The 6,000-nt window shown below is 38.0% G+C and overlaps 1 protein-coding gene across 5 annotated transcripts in view; it reads left to right on the plus strand.

Annotated features, from left to right (window-relative positions):
• The window catches only part of SLC35A3 (solute carrier family 35 member A3), a 69,321-nt gene that overhangs the window by 3,361 nt on the left and 59,960 nt on the right, over positions 1–6,000 (plus strand). The gene's annotated exons all lie outside the window — the stretch shown is intronic.

Raw genomic sequence — 6,000 nt, forward strand, 5'->3', positions numbered from 1 at the left:
GCTCCTGGAGACAAGATGAGCTCTTGAGTTGTTATAGAACCCTACTATAGATTTAGTATTTGAAAATACTTTTCTGTTCCATGTTGTAGTACTTCATTTGATCCTAGTAATAAATCATTGGGATAGGACAGTTATTATCACCGCAATTTTATAGATGATAATATTAAAGTTCAGACAGGCCAAATAATTTGCCCTGGGTCCTGTATATACTTCTTAGGCTGCCTCAATTATATTTGAAATTGATATAATTTGTGTCCTGAAACATGTGCCTTTTACTCAGTAGAAACTCAACATGTTGAACGAGGGATTGGATAAGTAATAGAGTCAATGGAAAGAATCTTATTTGAAAGCCTAAACTTATTCAATAGCCATGAAGTATAACTTGGGAGCTTTTCCCTTCCTGAAAAGTATAGAGTGAAGTTTCTATTTGATGTTAATCAACCATGGATGTGTGTGTAGGCATGTGTGTGTGTCAGCACCAGAAATTTAGAGTAAGTTATAGACCTCCCTGGGTAAGTGAAATAACTTGAACATCATCAGACTGACAGTTAATAATGCCATTCATGGGTATGACTTTATTATTAAATAAGGTTCAGGTGAATATGAATTGGCAGCTTAACATTAGATTTTAATCCTCACAAAAGCAATGTATTCCTAGGCACATTCAACTTAATTACCTCTATTAATGAAGGAGTATAACTGGTTATATATTTTTAATCATTTTTTCTTTAATGTATCTTGTTATATAAATTTGAGTGTTTTATATGTAAGTGTGAAAATGACTTTAGAAGCTAGAATGTTTCTTAGCTTCTCTATCCAGGTTGTCTGCCCAGAGCTCTTTCCAATATATCATCTGTATTGGAGATAGCATCTGAAATGAAACCAACGAGCCAGTTTAAGATATGTTGCTGGGCCGGGTGTGGTGGCTCATGTCTGTAGTCCCAGCGCTTTGGGTGGCTGAGGCGAGTAGATCACGAGGTCAGGAGTTTGAGACCAGCCTGACCAACATGATGAAACATTGTCTCTACTAAAAAAAACAAAAATTAGTTGGGTGTGGTGGCGTGTACCTGTAATCCCAGCTACTCAGGAGGCTGAGGCAGGAGAATCACTTGAACCTGGGAGGCGGAGGTTGCAGTGAGCTGAGATCATGCCATTGTACTCCAGCCTGGGCAACAGAGCGAGACTCTGTCTCAAAAAAAAAAAAAGAAGGTAAGTTGCCGTACTTACAGATAAGAAGTTTGATTGAAAAGGTGTGGTAGGTCAGGAAGAGTAGTAGAAATTAGAATTAATATGAAGGTGAAACTTTGAGGTCATGTCAGATAAAATACTAAGAAACAAGCTCATTCTACAAAGTGTCCACATATGACTTTGTATCTACTCAGAGCCTAGTTTTTTCTGTAAAAGTTATATAAAAAGTTTTTTTTTCTAAATTCTTATGCACTATGAAACCAATTTCAAACAGCATTTCTAATAGTATTTTCTATCATGAGTAGGTTTCATAAAGGTATTCAATGAATAAGGCATTATTATACTACAATAAGGCATTGTAGTATCACTTTGACTTGTATTCCTTAATCATAACCACTCTATAAAATGCATACTGTTATTTATCACCATGTTATAGATAAGGGAAAGGAGGGACAGAGGGATTAAGTAATTTGCTGTACTTATTAAGTTGTAGAGACAGAACATGAATTGTCTGAGACCAAAGGCATACTTTTACATACTATGGTGACTGACCCTCTAATACTTGGACATGCTTTTCTGTTTTTTAAATAATTTTCTGTAGAGACAAAGTCTTGTTATGTTGACCTGGCTGGTCTTGAACTCCTGGTCTCAAGTGATCCTCCTGCCGTGGCCTCTGAAAGTGTTGAAATTGCAGGTGTCATCAGTCCTTAGCCTTGCTTAAACATAGGCTTTACTGCAAAGACTATGGGTTTTGACTGAGACAAATCTTGGTTCATGTCTGAACTCTGACATGTTATGCAAGACAAGCCATATACTTAATATCTCAGAACTTGTGTTTCTTAATCTGTAAAATGAATACCTCATTTTACAGATTAAATGAGATCTAAATGACTAGCACAATGCCTGACATGCTGTAGGTATTCAAGATTCTTTTATTATTTTTACTTCTCTCATGAAGTCCAGTTATTACAGTTATTAGAAAACATTTAATGTAAACCATTTTTGACCTGCATTTATTTTTATTTTATTTTATTTTATTTTTTACATTGAAACAGGGTCTCACTCACTATGATCTCCACCTCCCAGGCTCAAGTGATCCATCTACCTCCTACCTCCTGAGTAGGTGGGACTACAGGCATGCGCCACCACGCCTGAGTAATTTTTGTGTGAGACAGCTTTCACCATGGTGCCCAGGCTGGTCTCAGATTTCTGGGCTCAAGTGATCCACCCACTTTTGCCTCCCAAAGTGCTAGGATTGCAGGCCTGAGCCACCAAGCCCAGCCCCTGCATTTGTCTTTTATGTTACTACACAGGGAGAGTTATGAAGAAATCACTCTCCCACAATAAATATTGTGGAGTTTATTATTTTATAAGTTTAACAGAGTAAATGCTTAGTATATGACAGATACTGGTATGAAGAAGCAGGAATTACAGTCAATAAAAGAAGGAAACATATATCATTTGTCAGCAAATTAGTCTGATAAAATTTATGAGTGTGGGCTGGGCACAGTGGCTTACGCCTGTAATCTTAGCACTTTGAGAGGCCAAGATGGGTGGATCACGACGTCAGGAGTTCGAGACCAAACTGACCAACATGGTGAAACCTGTCTCTACTAAAAATACAAAAATTAGTCAGGCATGGTGGCATGTGCCTGTAATCCCAGCTGCTTAGGAGGCTGAGGCAGGAGAATTGCTTAAACCCAGAAGGCGGAGGTTACAGTAAGCCAAGATCATGCCACTGCACTCCAGCCTGGGCCACAGAGCGAGACTGTATCTAAAATAAATAAACAAATGATAAAATATATGAGTGCTATCATAAAAGGTATATGCAAAATGGCATGAGAGTATAGTAGAGGGAAAGATGCAGTCTGCTTGGAAGACATATGAAACTTCAGTGAGACTTGTATTTTGAGTCCTGTAAGATATATAAAGGTTCTACAAATAGAGAAGGGAGAAAGGATATTTAAAAAGAGGAATATTTGTTCAGTGAATGCATGAAAGAACAAGATTGAGACAGGTAATAGTTTATGGCAGGAAATGTAGGTTGGGACCAGATCATGAGGGCTGTTTTATGTGAAGGAGTTTGGACTCTATCCCCTATTTTGTAAAAAGTCAATTAAACTTTATAAACAGGGCAAGGTACAGTGGTTCATTCCTGTAATCCCATCACTTTGGGAGGCCTGGGTGAGAGGATCACTTGAGGCAGGAGTTTGAGACCAGCATGGGCAATGAAGCAAGACCCCGGCTCTACAAAAAATAAAAAAATTAGTTTGCTGTGGTAGCATGTCTTGTAGTTTCAGCTACTTGGGAGGCTGATGCAGAAGGATTGTCTGAGCCCAGTAGGTTGAGGCTTATTCAACAAGGATACAGTGAGCTGTGATCACAGCACTGCACTCCAGCCTGGGTGACAGTCAGACTCAGTCTCAAAAAACCCAAAAAACCAAAAACAGAAGGGATATGATCAGACCTAAGTTTTATTAAGACATCTACTATTTGGAGGCTAGATGAGAGTTGAGAGTGTCTGAAGCTTGCCGTCTTCACTTAGGCATAGTGACATGAGACTTGAAGAGTAAATATAGAAAAAACATAATTAATACTGTATGTGCTTATATTCTCTAGCTTAAGCTTATAGTACGTATAAACTTCTGAGACTATAGGTTTACCTGAAAGTGGTTGCAGTTTCATGTTTAGAAAAGGTGTTCGTTAAAAAAACAAAACTACACAGCATTTGTATTCAAATATTGGAACCTTGTTCTCAAGGGAAGGTGGTAATCTAACATTAATTATCCAAACAGAATCAGCAGATGGGATTTTTAAAAGTTTAAAAATCTTTTACAGCAAAGGCAGATAAATTATTCTACCGTAAATGCATGTGAACTGTCAGTTTATCACAGCACTACTCACAATAGCAAAGACATAGAATCAATCTGGATGTCCCTAAGTGGTGAACTGGACATAAAAATACGGTACATATATATCCTGGAATACTGTGCAGCTATGAAACAAATGAGCCATGGTCTTTGCTGCAGCATGGTAGGAACTGAAGGCCATTATTCTAAATAAATTAACGTAGGAACAGAAAACCAAATGCTGCATGTTCTCAGTTATAAGTGGGAGCAAAACATTGAGTACATATGGACACAAAGAAGGGGACACAGTAGACACTGAGATCTATTTGAGGGTGCAAGGTTGGAGGGGGCTAAGCATTGAAAAATTACCTATTGGGTATTATGCTGATTACCTGGGTGACAAAACTATCTATACACCAAACCCCCAGGACACACAATTTACCCATGTGACAAAGGTGCATACCTAACCCCTTACCTTCAATCTAAAGTAAAAGTTGGGGAGAAAAAAAAGCATGTTTGACAGTTTGTCAGACCATAAATCCATAAAAACCTGCTCATTCTATATACTGTTTTAGTTAAATTATTTTCAATTATTGATTTTTTAATCATTCATGAATGCTACAGAGAAAACTATTTTAAGGCCCCTCACCTTTCAGGTTTATCCTCAGGCTGCGATTACCCTTCTATTCTTTATTTATTTAAGACAGGGCCTCACTGTCACACAAGAAGGAGTGCTGTGGTGTGATTACAGCTCACTGCAGCCTTGACCTCCCGGGCTCAAGCAATCCTCCAGCCTCAGCTTCTTGAGCAGCTGGGAATATAGGCACGTGCTACCACATCCAGCTAATTTTTAAAAAATTTTTGTAAAGACAGAGAGAGTTCCACTATGTTGCTCAGGCTGGTCTGGAACTCCTGAGCTCCCAGGATCCTCCCACCTTGGTCTCCCAAAGTGCTGGGATTACAGGCATGAGACACCGTCCTTGGCTCTTGTGTGCTTTAATATCTAAACATTTGAAAAATCACTGGAAAATACTAGAACCTTGTTAATGTTAGTGCATGGAAAGAAACTCTATCTTAATGAGTAATTATGTTATATTTTACTTTCTACGTGTAGATATGTTTCAGTTGGCATGTTTTGATACAGGTAGTATGTCTGAGATTGAGCAATAAATTACGTTTAAAGGAATCAACTTGAATAGTCTAGTATGGACAGAGAGCCTAAAATTGGAAAAAAATTTTTCTAGCTGCTAAGCTTTATGTCTGATTATATGTTATTAATATTTCAAGTTATCAAAACAAAGATACTAATGAAAATAGTGACAATCTATACTGTTTTGCCTTTTATGTCCTTTTTTCCCCTACCCACACCTACCAATATCTTTTAAAACAGCAAAGAGACTGGGTAGGGTGGCTCATGCCTGTGATCTCAGTACTGAGGGAAGCTGAGGCAAGAGGATGGCCTGAGACTGAGATCAGCCTGGGTAACATAGGGAGACCCCATCTTTACAAATAAAAAAAAATTTAAAAAAAATTAGCTAGGCGTGGTGGCACACGTCTGTGGTTCCAGCTACTCAGGAGGCTGAGGTGGGAGGATGGCTTAAGCCCAGGAGGTAGAGGCAGGAGTGAGCTGTGATCATGCCACTGCACTCCAGCCTGGGGAACAGAGTGAGACCCTGTCTCAAAAAATATAAAATAAAGTAAATAATAAAATAAGAAAGTAAGAAATAATAAAACAGATTGATGTTTTCCAAACTAAGTGGTAGGAGGAGAATTGCTTTGTAACATTGGCCAAGTCCTTGTTTTCTCTATGGAAATTTTACTGTTAAAATTTAGTTTTGTGAACAAATAGTGGATGGGTTAGTTTTCCATGAGAAGATTATTAGAGTAATTTCTCATTCATGTAGTATCTTTGTTTTGTTACTTAGTCCAGCATATATATATATATGTGTATATATATATATAT

This window comes from Sapajus apella, unplaced genomic scaffold (genome assembly GCF_009761245.1).
Source record: "Sapajus apella isolate SASKATOON/1434 unplaced genomic scaffold, GSC_monkey_1.0 scaffold133, whole genome shotgun sequence".
NCBI classification, from domain to species: domain Eukaryota; kingdom Metazoa; phylum Chordata; class Mammalia; order Primates; family Cebidae; genus Sapajus; species Sapajus apella.